Genomic DNA, 17500 nt, shown 5'->3' with positions numbered 1-17500 from the left:
AGTAAACACAAACACACACAAACGAACTCAATCATACATACTGTATATGCAAAATAAACGCACCTTCCATTTGCTCTAATTGAAAGAATTCTTTTCTATGCATTGCATTAATATTTTGCAATTTTATAACGTTCCATATTTTCCTGTACTCATCCAAACATGTATATCAACGGTTTTATTTGGAGGCTTCGTGACTGCGAACGCTCAGTAATATTTCAAAAACTCTCTATATATTATTCCCTCGCAATATACAACGGATTTGCTGCAAAATAACTACAAAGATTAAACTCTATTAGTCAAACAGTAAGCATATATCGGTACCAGTTCTCTGTAACGCTTGGCAGAGGACGATACAACATATCGGAGATGAATTGAATCTGTAATGGGTACAAAATCCAAAATAGTGTATCTAAGAGCGTTTGCTTCCATCATAATGCTCTCTTATATCGAGCGATCTCATCTTCCCTATTCGGTTATAAACTATTTTTACTTTACTTTTACTTTAACAAAATCAAATCAAAAGTGAAGAAGTAGGATATGAAACTAGATACTGTCATCTATCATATTCCTGTTCTGCGAGACAATTTGTTATTTTATAATCTCCTTTCGCGAAAGTTTGTCGGAGAGGACAATGATTCCGAGTGAAATGAGGATGACCTTTGTTGTCGCGACGCCAGTACATGAAGCAATCACAAATCACTACTATGACGGTGATTACTAATAACAGCAAAGATTTAAAATCATATAAAAGAGAGTCATGGCAAAAAACTGCCCGGAGATTGTACCTTTTCTAAACACCAATGCATCGCATGAAAATTTGTAGTACTGAGGAGAGAGAGAGAGAGAGAGAGAGAGAGAGAGAGAGAGAGAGAGAGAGAGAGAGAGAGAGAGAGACAGAGAGAGAGAATTTAACTTACGCTTATTTGTACTTCTAACTATTGAATTGCAACTAAGTTTGAATGGAATAATCATATTTTTTTTTAAATAAATAAATAAAGAAATAAAGAAATTAAAAAATCCGTCCTAAGCAATCCATTATCAACTGATTCAAATAATGACAAATGACTGTCAGTCATTTCGTAAACCTTTAAAAAGCTTTGTGTCACTTGTTATCACTGTCACAGAATTGATTCATGATTTACAAAACAGGTCACGGCATTTCGTTCAAACTCTTTTCCTTATGCAAAATACTTACGAGAAAAAAAGGGAAAAAATCACAGATGAAAACTCCCAAGATATTCCAATGATTCTATTTAAAAGCATCAAGTATCATCATCCCTAAAAACGCGCCTAGTGGTGCCTTTCTTCCTGCTATGAGAATCTATATACATTATCAATGATAATGCTAACAACACGGTCACAAACATGGCGATTTGTCTGTATTTACAATTGAACTTAAGAAATATCTATACAGAGATCAACTTTATATACATGTCATTGAACGTGATTCAAGTTTTCTTATTAGGTGAAGACTACACAGTGTCAGAAGGTTCTTATTCAATATACCAGCTATCAATACAGTTCCATTAATACCATTGTGGGAAAACATTTGGTTTAAAAAGATCATTTACAATGAAGATGTTAAGATCGTTTAAATTATGCAAATAACCGTTCAAAGTACAGAAAGGGTGGTTTATATGATAGTTATTAAAATACAAGATTCAATAACTAAAACGTTCAGCAAAATAATTAAAATACAAGACATTCAATAACTAAAACGTTCAGCAAAATAAGCAAGACTTTTGTCAATGTACAAAGTTTTATTAAGGAACTAAATTCATACAAAGACCTGCATCTTATCTGAACCTACAACTCTTTAAGATTTACGAAATTTTTTATTAACTGTGATGATAATTATGACCATTCAGTAATCAAACATTTCATTCTTGATTGGTGGACATTTAACTCAAATGTAAGATAAACTAACGAAGAGTAAATTTACTATGATTTAATAATGCTGAAGAACTAGCGGCGGGAAACTTACAAATCTTGAGTATGGTTTCCCCATGACGACGTTTACTGCATTGGTAATTTTCAGTAATTGAAATTTCCTCGTAATTACCACCAAAAAGAATTTCATAGAGTATAATGCAAAGCGCCAAGATCTTGAAATTTCTCATTATTAACAACCGATAACGTTATTTTGATTCAGTTCATGCAAAGTACTTTTGATTGCACTCAAGAATACTTCGCTATTTGGCAAGAACACGGCAATTGACATGCGATCATTAGCATCGTTTAAAATCTGTGATATGGAGTCCGCACAGCAACTTTGATTGTATTAACTACTTTCAAAATTGTGTACAGGATATGTATCTTTGCGTACTTAGGAATAATTATTCTTCCCATATTAATGGTCGTCTATTTGTGATCTGAAATATCCTTATATATTCATTCCTATTTGAAATCATCAGGAGTGTAACCTCAGAGAATTTCAAACAAGCAACTTTCCAATTTTCGCAAAACTTCTTTAAACAATATCGTTCCGGAGATTACTTTCAGTTGTCCTCAGATTATGCTAATTACTACAAAAAGACTTCAAGAACTTTCTAAAAAAAATAGTGAAGTAACGGGGCTTTAGAAACTCTTCACTATTTGGCATTATAATGTTGTTCTCGCGTAATGATATATATATATATATATATATATATATATATATATATATATATATATATATATATATATGAAGATAAAAGGCGCATAAAAACACTACTTTAACGTTGCATCAGAGAACTCGGGGATTTTCCTACATATAGGGACAAAGGCCATACTGTTAACTGGAGTATGAGGAGCTGATTGTCAAAAGTAGCTGTCCGTACAAAAGGAGAATGCTGGAATCTGCTATCATCAATCAAACCAACAATATGAACCTGTCAGGAGGACATTGGAAATTGGATGAAATCGACGAACTAATCCTTAGGCCGCTCCTCAAGCAGGTGTCCAAGAACATCCGACCACCAGACGAGTCGCCAGACGGGAGTTAAAGAGGCCAGAAATCACCAGGGAAAAGTTTAATTTCCACCCTTCCTTATCACAACAGAGACTTATTGCCACACCTACATACGTTTTTGCACATATACTCTTGTAAGACATCCTATGTCCATATTTTACCAGTGATCAGGATCACAGAAGGAAGTACTCGAAATATATGGTTGCAACGTTAAAATAGTGTTTTATGGGCCTTTTATCTTCATATACTGTTGTATAACAGTAAAAAGACATTCATATATATATATATATATATATATATATATATATATATATATATATATATATATATATATGTATGTATATATAATCTAGCCAAAATATCACAGCGAATTCAATACACCTTGGGAGCAACTTATCCCTATGGGGAATTGTAGTTGATAAGTGCATCTAAAGAATTATATATATATATATATATATATATATATATATATATATATATATATATATATATAATGTATGTATATATAATCTAGCCAAAATATCACATAGCGAATTCAATACACCTTGGGAGCAACTTACTTATCCCTATGGGGAGTTGTAGTTGATAAGTCATCTAGTATATATATATATAATATATATATTATATATATATATAGTGTGTGTGGTGTGTGTGTGTGTGTGTATATATGTGTGTGTGTGTGTGTGTGTGGTTATGTGTGTGTGTGCGTATGAATATACATATGTGCACAAATATATATATAATATATATTATATAATATATATATATATATATGTATGTATGTATGTTATGTGTATATGAGTGCGTGTGTGCATGTATAAGTATATACTTGAATGAAAACTGATCAACACTGGTGTTACTGCTTAGTATATTTCTCTAGATATATTTCACACGTTGGAAAATCCTGCCCGAAATTTTCTCATGCCTAAGCACAAATCAAACGAATAACAATGTGAGTTTAAATATTTTTGTCAACTCTAAGCATAATTTCTTAGCTATTATAACTAGCCATGTCAACTCTTAATAGTTTTTAAAACTAGTCCAACCTTTTTCAAATACATCTCATCCAGTTAATTTGTACATTAGCTCTAAAATTATTCTCATATTCATCATTTTACTTCAAATATTGCCATCTCTAAAACGAATTATCATTTGGATAATTGTACATAAAATCACGAGTTATAATGCATTGGCTAGTTCTAAATACAACTGCATGTTAGTTTGTAAAACCCAATTCTCGTGTCATTAATCTTACATCAAAACTGGACAGATCTAAGCTCAGATAAAAATGATAAAAAAATAAACATATCATTACAGCTTGGCAATTCTAAGTAAATTCCTAAGAAAATCAGTGTTGCTTTCCTTCTTTCCAGCTCTAGAATATCATTCTTCTGGAGAGCATTAGCATAAAACTTCTCATTAAAATATCTAAACATATACTTGTTACCTCTAAGTAGACTTCTCAAAGATAACTATTCATCAACTCTTGTCTGCACTGCAGATAATTTTCATGCCAGGTATCTGTACATAATTCTTGCTAGTAATAAATAGTTGTCAGGAAGATCAGCTGTAGACTAACTGCTGCCACCTGTAAACAACTCGCCTGAAAGCTAATTGCTTATAAAGTCTTAACAGTTCTGAAAAGAGCTCCAATAAGTATAATCTCTAAATCAGGTCCCATCTGATCTAAACGTAGGTTGCACTAATCTGTACATAACTCCTCTTTGCTTTAAACATACTTTCATGAATGCGTTTTGCCCATCATGTCTTGTAAGCTCTGAACATGAACCTCATAAAAAACCATTATAAATCATATCTTACAAGCGAACACCGCTTGAAATTTACGCTACTTCATAAATTCATACAACCACTCAGGTACGGAATCCTGCACGGAAGGTGATCCATCAACTCCTTTTACAGGGTCTGGGAGATCGCAGATAAAACCATGAGCTTCCGTCTTGGATAAAAAAAAAAGAAAAAATCCCCATAACAGGAAACGCCTCAATCATCTACCCCATTAGCGTCAGTTTTGTAGCTCTTTTTGTGAGTAAAACATCCGATACAAATTTGCCCACTTATTGCCAACACCCTGGATGCTGTACCTAAGGGCGTCTTCCATTCACCAAGTAATTCGTCATTACCTAAATTGCAAGATGACCCGATAGTAATAACCACTAATGGTACCCTCGCGATAGCATTATTCCGGCGAGGTAATGTAATTGATACCAGTTTCGGTAAAGTTATATCCTTTGGGATAATGAAAGCTTGTTGATACTGTAATTTTATGGGCAGTTATATGGAAATATAAATTCACATATTTGATTGTGTACTATTTCCCATCACTGAGACAGCTTTGCACCGCAATTTTGTACTTTTTCCGAAGCAAAATCAGATTATCTTGTAAAAAAAAAGGCACATTCTGACAGGCAATTTGACCACTATTGTCATTAAAAGCACTATATTATAGGGTTGCTGAGAAATTATGTATTATAAACCCACTATCTGTCATTAATGCCACATCTCTTTGGGAAAAATAATCACATACCGTCATCTTAACCAATACTAGCAAAACTATTATCAAAATCACTTCATTTCTCGCAGTTTTAGAGAAATTATACATCAAGGTCGGGATTTATACCCTATCTTACAGTTTAGAATATGGTTAAATTACGTACGAATTCAAGTTAAAAAAAAAAAAAAAAAAAAACAGAAAACTGTCTTCATGTCCCAAAGAAGAATGTTTTGTCATCTGCAGCAAAACCAGAATTCCGCAACAGCTAATATAATTAGAGTACTAAAGATGTCAAAAAAAACAAAAAAAAAATAAAATGGCGTCGCATGTCCCGGATACCCAAAAAATTTTACTCTTCAATAAGGAATTGGCAAGAATATACTCATTTACCCATATTAAAAAGCATATTATATATAATATATAACATCTATACAGTACACACACACACCAAACCCATATATATACAACATACAATACCATATATATAATATATATATAATATATATATATATTATATATATATATATAATATTGATAATATATATATATAATATATATCATAATGTATTCACTGCATAGGCGTACATGTGTGCAATCAATTTACTAAAAGTGAATTCTAAAAATAATGTTTTAGTCTATTTTTAACTGACTGCGCCGCCTTTTCTAAGTAAGCCACAATGTCATATTGTTATCTAATTGACTAATTACTTAATTAGTTTCTTATTTCACAAGTTTCACAAGCGCCTCCACAAAGGCATAGAGGATTCTTCATCGCTAGCATTACATGATGGTATCAAACTTTCTTCAAAGGGAGGATGTAATACTATACAACTGATATTGCCTTATCAACATACTGTATACATTTACTCTGTAGCCATGTACTTTAAAATGACGTTAGTAATGGTGTTGACAGAATTGCTTATGAAATAATGATTTATCTTATGCGGCCGTTTGATAAAAGAAGAAGAAAAAGGATCTGTAACTCAGAGATATTATGAGTAGACAAGAAGACTCGTATTCGAATTAATTTTTCCTTGCAACTGGCCATAGCATGATGTACATAGTCACGTTCAATATCCAAAAGAAAGCTAAAATGACCATCAATCATGGTATCCTGAAGGTTAGGTAATGACGACCAGTTCTTCGCCATCTTTCATTAATGGAACCAAAATCTCCTCGTGCAGTGAGAGCGAGAGAGAGAGAGAGAGAGAGAGAGAGAGAGAGAGAGAGAGAGAGAGAGAGAGAGAGATTCCACCTTAACTATATCTTTACTTAAGCCTTTAAGAATGAAATAATTGAAATATAATATTGATAATTACTGACTTCAGCAATGCAAATGATAATGTAATGATAATGTACTAATTCATTTAAACGTGAGAAATAGTATTAATTTACGTAGCACGTATTAATACACACACAGATATATATATATATATATATATATATATATATATATTATATCATATATATATGTGTGTGTTGTGTGTGTGTGTGTGCGCGCGCGCGCGTGTATGTGTTTTTCTTGGTGTGTTAATCTCTGCTGGTCTTCCTTAAATAAATTCTGCTAATCGGAAAAGTTTATGGAAATTGCAATTCTCCACATCTATATCATTAGTGTCATCTGCACGTAACTTGCTAATATTGTTCTTACTCCCAGCATCATGTGCCCTATAATATGATATGTCGTCAATTTAAAGTGCTCTTAACATATAATTTATACCAAATTCTGTCCGTCTTCCGATTGACTCTCAGCCAATTCAGCCAATCTTTCTAACCATCGCTTGATTTTCAAATTCAATATTCAAACATTTTACGTCACCTTCAGAACCCTAAACATTTCCTTTCATAACTAGTCTTCGCCTTGCCCTTAATTGCATAATGGTGTGTATTTTACGCTCTCGGCGTTTTTAAAAGCCTTGCTTCAGTGTGTCTCCGCATTTCAGTTCGTCGATGACAAATTTAAGACTACCCAGCCTGGGAACCTTCAGTCAATTGATATACCCACCAATGGTTTCTTCGTTAGAGGAAAATCGCTTGAAGAATTGATTCGGATAGAACTCTGTCTTCTCAAATTCGTACTGTATATATCACTTAAAATATATATTCTATGAATGCGTATATGTACACGGAATAGATTCGTCTTCCATATGACATTAAACAATACTCTATTTTATTAAATTCAATATGACTTTTTTAATTTTCAGTCTCATTCTTATTGTTTATTACCTCTTTCTCTTCATCAAAACACAGTGATGTCACCTCATTGTCCTTAACACTCTTATTTATAAAATTCACAAGTATGTTAGATAGTATTACTATCTTAATCGCCATTATTATTATTAACAATAAGATGATAATATCAATCTATACATGGCATCAGAAGTACTTATATTTAAGGCACATTTATGCCCGTTATATTTGTGAAAAACCACTATACTGCCAATATTTATTTAGTGATTTGCTTTCAAAGCAAAAACGACCGGGTTACTCCACAATTATTTCAGGGAGGAAATATTCTACAGGCCATGCTAAGGAGCAGTGGAAAAAAGAGCATAAGTACAGACACAATTATTTTAGCATTCTGGGCGAAGGAAAACTTTATCATTTGAATATTTCAAAATTGCAAGTAGCATTCTTACACTCAAACTAGACTCTGTTGCCAGATCCGTTTGTGCTTATGTTACATTTAACATTGCTATAGTAAACTCTAAATCCAAATATACATGCCTCATAGTAAACTCTAAATCCAAATATATATGTAATAGTCTAAAATTTACAATATATATGTCGGTATATATATATATGTATATATATACATATATATATATATATATATATATATATATATATATATATATATATATATATATATAATATATATATAATTTTAGACTAGTACATGTGTATTTGGATTTAGAGTTTACTATAGCAATGTTAAATGTACGTAAGCACAAACGGATCTGGCAACAGTCTAGTTTGAGTGTAAGAATGCTACTTGCAATTTTGAAATATTCAAATGATAAAGTCTTCCTTCGCCCAGAATGCTTAAATAATTGTGTCTGTATTTATGCTCTTTTTTCCACTGCTCCTTTGCATGGCCTGTAGAATATTTGTCCTTCCTGAAATCATTGTGGAGTAACCCGGCCTTTTGTGCTTTGAAAGCAAATCACTAAATAAATATTGGCAGTATAGTGGCTTTTCACAAATATAACGGGCATAAATGTGCCTGAAATATAAGTACTTCTGATGCCATGTATAGATTGACATTATCATTTTATTGTTAATAATAATAATGGCGATTAAGATAGTAATACTATCTAGCATACTTGTGAATTTTATAAATAAGGGTGTTAAGGAAAATGAGGTGACATCACTGTGTTTTGATGAAGAGAAAGAGGTAATAAACAATAAAAATGAGACTGAAAATTAAAAAAAGTCATATTGAACTTAATAAATGTGGTAAAATGTTAGCATGGAAGAAAATATGCTTCATAAAGATGTGGTGGAATGTTATCATAAATAAGAATATACGGGTCCGAATGATGTGTGATGATGTGGTAGAGGCATAGCATGGAAGAAAAAATGGCTCAAGATGGTTTGATTAAATGTTTTGAAAGGTTAACTTGGGTGATAATTTTGCAAATATGTGGTAGAGGCTTAGCAGGGATGAGAATGTGAATGAGAAAAGTTTGCGAAGAAGTGGTATAAGGATGAAAATTGGTTTTCTTTGTAGAAGAAGAGATGAAAAAGAAATAAATTGGTGATAAGGGGCATGTAATTTAGAAGTGTTATGAGAACAAACTTTAGGAAGAAATAGAAGGTTCTAGTTTGACAGATGACTGAAAACTGTGAATAAAGCTGCGGTCTTAGTCTACAAAGAACAAGATACTTGTTGATTGCGCAGTATATGCTAAAAGAGTGGTTGTCGGAAGCCACTGATGAGGCTGTGGACACATGAAAGAATAAAATGGAATTTTGCAGAATGTGAAATAGTTTCAGGAATTCGAGAAAGATGTGATACAAAAGGTTTCTCCTTTTATTTCTGAAGGCAGTCTCCTTAAAGGAATAACTACGGTGGTTATAGATACACTTCTCTCTCCTCTCTCTCTCTCTCTCGATCTCTCTTCTCTCAATCCTCTATCTTTAATTTTGCTTACATATTTATGTATCTGTCTATATCCCTGTACTCGTGTATGTATATATATATATATATATATATATATATATATATATATATATATATATATATATATATATATATATATATATACATATATATGTATATATATATATATATATCTATATATATATATATACATATAATATAGTATTTACATACATGTATATCTATATATAGCCTCTAGGCGCTGAATAATCCTGATTGGATCCGGCGCTTGGTCCTCAAGACCTAAATTTCATAATCAATATATATATATATATATATATATATATATATATACATATATACATATATATGTATATAGTATATATATATATATATATGTATATATATATATATATATATATATATATATATATATAGGCTATATATTGATTATGGAATTTAGGTCATTAGGACCAAGCGCCGGAACCAATCAGGATTATTCATCGCCTACAGGCTATATATATAATATACATGTATTTATATATATATATATATTATATATATATATATATTTATTTTTTATTTCTATATGTATACATACATACACGAGTACAGGGATATAGACAGATACAAAAATATGCAGGCAAAATTAAAGAGAGAGAGAGAGAGAGAGAGAGAGAGAGAGAGAGAGAGAGAGAAGGTTATCTATAACCACCGTAGTTATTCCATTTAAGGAGGCTGCCTTCAGAATTGAAAGGAGAGAGAGAGAGACGAGAGAGAAGAAGGTTATCTATAACCACCGTAGTTATTCCTTTAAGGAGGCTGCCTTCAGAAATAAAAGGAGAAACCTTTTATATCACATCTTTCTCGAATTCCTGAAACTATTTCACATTCTGCAAAATTCCATTTTATTCTTTCATGTGTCCACAGCCTCATCAGTGGCTTCCGACAACCACTCTTTTAACATATACTGCGCAATCAACAAGTATCTTGTTCTTTGTAGACTAAGACCGCAGCTTTATTCACAGTTTTCAGTCATCTGTCAAACTAGAACCTTCTATTTCTTCCTAAAGTTTGTTCTCATAACACTTCTAAATTACATGCCCCTTATCACCAATTTATTTCTTTTTCATCTCTTCTTCTACAAAGAAAACCAATTTTCATCCTTATACCACTTCTTCGCAAACTTTTCTCATTCACATTCTCATCCCTGCTAAGCCTCTACCACATATTTGCAAAATTATCACCCAAGTTAACCTTTCAAAACATTTAATCAAACCATCTTGAGCCATTTTTTCTTCCATGCTATGCCTCTACCACATCATAACACATCCTTCGGACCCGTATATTCTTATTTATGATAACATTCCACCGCATCTTTATGAAGCCTATTTTCTTCCATGCTAACATTTTACAGCTCTCGTGAACTAATTTATTCCATTTGATTTTTGGTATTCTTTCACCACATCTTTGCAAACCATTTTGATTCACTTTTCATCCACTTTCATTATTCACTACATCTCCAGAAACAATTTCGTAACTATCTTCATAATTATAATTACCCACAGCAGTTTTGTTAATAATTTGTATTCACTTTTTCATTACCTGAATCTTCCATCAGGTCTTTGCAAATCAACTTCACCCACATTTTCATCATGTTATTCACTCATCACATCTTCGCAACCTTTTCATTCTTGTTTTCATCTATGTTAACCTCCCAGTGCATCTTCACTATCTATATTGTTTTATACCTTCTTCCATACTATGCTTGCACAGCATTTATTCTTATATATTTTCAATATAGTTGCAATCCTCATTATACATAAATACTAAGCTGCTAACTCACAAAAAGAGCTTACGCCTTATTTATTTTCTCGTATTCTGAACCTGCATCTCAGAGGACTTCACAACACCAAAAATTCATATCCATTCCTGTCCTATCTGCTTCCATTTCACAAATTCTGCAGACGAAAGACCTCACATTGTCTTTATCCTTTCCCTGTCATATAGCTATTTTCTATTACAAGCATTGCCGTTTTTCCACCTTCCACTTTTAATTATTACTATCATCTTCTTGTTGACTATTTACTTGCCTATCTTTATTCTTACAAGCAATGACTTTCGACTACCTTTATCAAATTCGTGAAACTAGTCTAAGTGACGGAATTTACATCAAGATTGGCATTAGTATTGTTTCAAAATATTACCATTTACACATCATCTGCATTTTAACACCTAGTAGCTCTCAGCAAGTTACCAATATCACCACCAACCCTAATCACCCATCATATTGCATTTATATCATTCTCAAGCTGTTCGTCCTAAGGGTTCATTAAAGCTTATACAGGTTTCCTTCCTTTACGTTCAAATTACTTATATGAATCATCTATATCGATTTCAATCCTATGCCTTCTAAGTTTCTCAAGTCAATATTACCTTCCCATAATAACCCTATACTCATCGCATAAAATAGGTATTCTGTTGAGCCAATAATGACACACATTCACTCAAAACACAATTACTTAATATACTTAGTAAGAGAGTTCGTTTTACTACCATGTCGCAGCGTTCACAGGCCATATCAGTCCAACAAGATTTTTACTTAACACTAATGAACTGACTTAAAAACCATAGAAGGTTGCTTAGTCGGCCATTATGAGATTTGCGTCGTTACGAACATTGCATAATAGTGACGTAAAGTTGTGAAGCAATTTAACAGAAATCATGAATATAAAAAGACTAAATACAAAAAGATTCACAAGGATACCCCTTACAAAAACTAGCATTGACAACTGAATGTATAGTATACATATTTATAGTATACGTACATATTTCCTTATGGTGATGACAAATGAGTTCCTTGTAGATATCAAAAGTTTCCATGATTCCCTGGAGCATAATGAGAGAGAGAGAGAGAGAGAGAGAGAGAGAGAGCTTCTGGTACAAAAAAAGAAAAAAAAATCTGAAAAGGCCTAAGGGACAAAGCAAAGAGAACGGTACTTTCTTGTGGGAAAAACTTAAAAAAGTAAGAAAACAATACTGTGTGTATGTTCAGTTATGGCTAAGGGAAGGGAAGTTAAGGTCTTCTTCCAATCAAAACTTCGTGGAAACGACACTTGTAAGTTACAATACAATAGAGGAGACATAATATGTCCGACTTGTAAATAACATCCGAATGTGAAATGTCCATCTCTCTATCCAATTGACAGTTGAAAGTCAGGGTTGGCCGGTTGACTTTTTATATTTGCACAGATTGACAAAATGGCTGAACTGCAGTTAATGATAAGCATCATATTCCCTTTATCCTAAATCTACATTTCAGTAACTTTCTGTGTTTGGTAAATTTAATAGGCATCATTTTCCATTTATTCTAAAACTACACAACCTTAACGTTCCGTATTCGATAAGTTCGCATTGGTAACTCTAATATGCATCAGGGAAATCACGTAAAAACATCAGGATTATTGGAGAACATTACCACCATATGAATGAAAGTAAAGGATGAAGTCGGGAAAGTTTACAAATTGAATAAAAGATGAAAAATAAATGAAATGAAGAATCGCCTGACCACAAGCAAACACGGAACTATTAGCATATGGAATTCAAATCAGATTGCAAACAACTGCAGACAAGGACTCAGGCTAGAAGCCCGACCGACAGGCATTACTACACTATTAAAAAAACAAAACAGAAATTTATTTCTAAAATTGCTGTTCAATGAGCGTATCGATAAAATTGGGGCAACTACTCGGCATAAACAAATGAGTTCCAAGTGGAGAAATCAAAAGTTTACATGAACCTTTGGAGCAGAATAAGAGAGAGAGAGAGAGAGAGAGAGAGAGAGAGAGAGAGAGAGAAGAGAGAGAGAGAGAATAAGCAATCAGTTAAGGCCAAGGAAACGAGAAGTTTAAGGTTTTTCCTAATAAAACCGCGTAAACGACCCTTGCAAGTGACAAATCACCAGAGAAAACACATGTCCGATTTGTAAATAAAATTTCCTTCTCTCTGCTCAACTGACAGTTGAAAGTCAGGGCTGTCGGGGTAACTTTTTATATCTGCACGGATTGACAAAATGACTGAATTGCAATTTAGGATCAACTGAATATTCTATTTTGCCTGGAAACTGCCTTTCTTTAACGCTTCGTATTCGGTAAATTAGCACTGTTACCTCTAATATGCATCAGGATATATCTAGAACGGAAATTAGGATTGTTGGAAAGCGTTACCACAAGCATATGAATGAAAGCAATAACGTGGAGTTTGAAAACTTTTGGAAATTAAAACTAAAACACAGACGGAATAATAAGAGAAATAAAGAATAACCTGAAGCAAACAATGAACGATTAGGTAGATGGAAATTAAGTCCAATTGCTAACAACTTAGGACAAGGAATCCGGTGAGAAGTTTGTTCAACAGGCATCATTACACTTTTAAAAATAGGAAAATATTGTGAAAATTGCAGTTCATTGATAGGATGAATAAAATCGTGTTAAACAGTCAGCAAGATCTTTCCTTATTAGTAAACAAAATCAATTATGACTCAAAATGATACATAATCAGCACTTCCCCTTTTCTAAATACACCATTCAAAACAGTGAGCTCTTTCCAAGTAAATGCATCCTACACTGTTCCTAAAACGTAGTGTTATCTGAATTTCATAAATGCATAAATTAAGTTTAAAATATATATATATATATATAATATATATATATATATATATGTATATATATATATAATATATAACAGATATATATGATATACCAGTTATATATATATATATTATATATATATATATATATTAGATATATATTATTATATATATGGACATTAATTATGTATTTATGAAATTCAGAGAAAACTACGTAATTATTCAATATATATATATATATATAATATATATATATATATATATATATATATATATATATATATACATGGACACATATATGTATATCATATATAAAATTTACATATGCCATATATACATATAGATGTATGTGCATATATAGAACATACATACACGCACAAACACATATATCGCAATTAGCTGTAGGTTCCGTTGCTAGGTGACCAATTGGTTCCTAGCCAAGTAAAAATATCTAATCCTTCGGGCCAACCCTAGGAGAACTGTTAATGAGCTCAGTGGTCTATTAAAAACTAAGATGTACTTATTATATATATATATATATATATATATATATATATATATATTATATATATATATATATATTTACATGTTCTATTCTAGCCTATGAGCATACGTATTTATACAGACATTAAAATTGAATATTAATCATTTGGCGCATAAGGTATCTGACAAAATGCTAAGTAAGAATTGCCTACCATATACAGTAAATGTACAAATTATGAAACACACACAGCCTCTTTTTTATTATGACATACTCACACATACGCACATATAAACAAACACAGAAACTCAAAACAAAAGGGTTATATATATATAATATATATATATATATATATATATATATATATATAAATAAAGGTTTTTCGTGGCAAAAAACCTATATACATAGCATCACGTTTTATATACTTCGTGATCAAGTTATTCTATATATATATATATATATATATATATATATATATATATATATATATATATATATAGTTTACACACACACACACACACACATATATATATATATATATGTATATATATATATATATATATATGATATATTCACATATGTATATACTTAAACATGTGTGTGTGTGTTTTTTGTATGCATCTGTAATTTACCGAGTCCACTTTTCGAATCAAAACAATTAAATGACGAATTAAAAAGTTATATAATTTTGCTGGTTGTACAGACCAGAGAGAGAGAAAATTGTCATTTAAAAGGCCAAAGAGCCAAACTAAAAGGCCACTGGCTTCAACTCCACAACAAAGCAGCGTTCTCTCTCTTTCTCTCTCTTATTATGGAGACAAGCATATAAGTTTTGCTATTTTGCAAAAATAATAAAAAATGGGAGGACTGATTTGGTATGTATGTATGTATTATGTATGTATATACGTATATACATAATCATATAAGTCATTTGATATCGAATTCATTATACATTCAAGATAAATTATAATTATTGGTAAGCGCATCTGCCTAGCAAGGCCAGATACATTTATTAAGCATAATCCTCATTACTGTACATTACCGTAGTCAAACGGTCAAAGTCGAATAATTAAGGCTGTATCGAAACGGATTATAAATATGAATATCAATATCAATATATATATATATATATATATATATATATATATATATATATATATATATATATATATATGTGTGTGTGTTTGTGTGGTGTGCGTGTGTGTGTGTGTGTGTATAAATGCAGCAGCTTCGCTGGCAGATGGACTTGCGAATAATTACTATCATTCTTCTTGAGTGTAGGTAATTCCCAAAGTATAAAGAATTCGATATCAAACGACATATATGATATTGTGTATGTATATATTCATTCATTCATATATATATATACATATATATATATATATATATATATATATATATATATATTTACATATAATTATATATTTATATATACATATTATATATAATTGTTATCCACTACATTATTAATTACTTGGAATCCTTCTTTACAGTATTCGTACTTAACGTATATTTCATATTTCACATTTATAACATCAATAAGCAAAATAAAATATAATTATAAAATATATAACTCTCAATAATTGTGTTTGCTTATATTTATATATATATATATATATATATATATATATATATATATATATATATATATGTATATATATACATATATGTATTAATAATTATCACATCGAACCGTGATCCATTTAATATATCAATTCAAGCTACAAATGTCCTTTAATATCTAAATTCACTTTACCTCCCAAATGATATATTTTCATATATGTACCGAAGGGGAATTTTTAGTTGATAATAATTTCGATCCCATGGGGGGACGAAATTATTATCAACTAAAAATTCCCTTCGGTACATATATGAAAATATATCATTTGGGAGGTAAAGTGAATTTAGATATTAAAGGACATTTGTAGCTTGAATTGATATATACATATGTATATATATCTATATATATATATATATATATATACAAATATTTGTATTTGCATAGGTTTATAATAATATATATAAATGCATATATATATATATATATATATATATATATATATATATATATATATATATATGTATATATATATGTGTGTGTGTGTGTGTGTGTGTGTATGTATGTATTCCCACATACAAACAGGAAAACCTTTCAAAAATACGCTGTCAAAACGTGTCATTATAGTATTGAAAATCTTCACTTCAGATATCATACAGGACATTTGTCTAAATTTCGTTCTTTAGAAAACACAAGCGCGTTAGATACCCTTTGGATATTTCACAAAAATCTCACAAGAAAACTTCGTTTTTACATATCCCAGCAGTATTATTAGTTCCCTGCGATATGAAAAAAGGTAGCTTTTATTCATTAGAAAACACTCGTTTAGATATTACACACACAAAAATGAGCAAAAGTTTAGCGTTCACAAAAAATCGTCTGGAAAAGATACTGGTAATTCATCCTTTGCGGAATATTATATTAGAAACTCCAATAAAAATGCTGGATAATATACAAGTGCAATAAGCTTCATATCATAATGCCACTCTACCATGAATTGTCACTGTATGGACAAACAACATAAACGAAAAGAAAAAATAAATTCTTATACCTTTTACCACCAGAAGCAGCACAGAAGGAGGCTTCTCTTGGGTGCTAACTCTTGAATATTTCCCATAGAATATTTAGGGCGTCGTTACTGGGAGTCCCTCTAAGATCAGCATCACTGGAAAGATTATGCCTGTTATAAGATAAATTATCAGCGGACATCCATTGCCTGAATAAAATTGCCTCCAGTGAGTTGAAG

General features: G+C 31.2%; 1 protein-coding gene across 8 annotated transcripts in view; it reads right to left on the bottom strand.

Annotated features, from left to right (window-relative positions):
- The window catches only part of LOC135206248 (uncharacterized), a 518947-nt gene that overhangs the window by 218805 nt on the left and 282642 nt on the right, over positions 1 to 17500 (bottom strand). The window contains exon 4 of one of the 8 annotated variants that reach the window (XR_010312711.1): positions 17306 to 17419. The exons of the other annotated variants lie outside the window; for them this stretch is intronic. The gene's annotated coding sequence lies outside the window, so the exon portion shown is untranslated. The remainder of the gene's footprint in view (positions 1 to 17305; positions 17420 to 17500) is intronic. 8 annotated transcript variants of the gene reach the window in all.

This window comes from Macrobrachium nipponense, chromosome 29 (assembly GCF_015104395.2).
Source record: "Macrobrachium nipponense isolate FS-2020 chromosome 29, ASM1510439v2, whole genome shotgun sequence".
Lineage (NCBI taxonomy): Eukaryota > Metazoa > Arthropoda > Malacostraca > Decapoda > Palaemonidae > Macrobrachium > Macrobrachium nipponense.
Note: the sequence above shows the minus strand (reverse complement) of the source record. Positions and strands in the feature narration are given on the sequence as shown.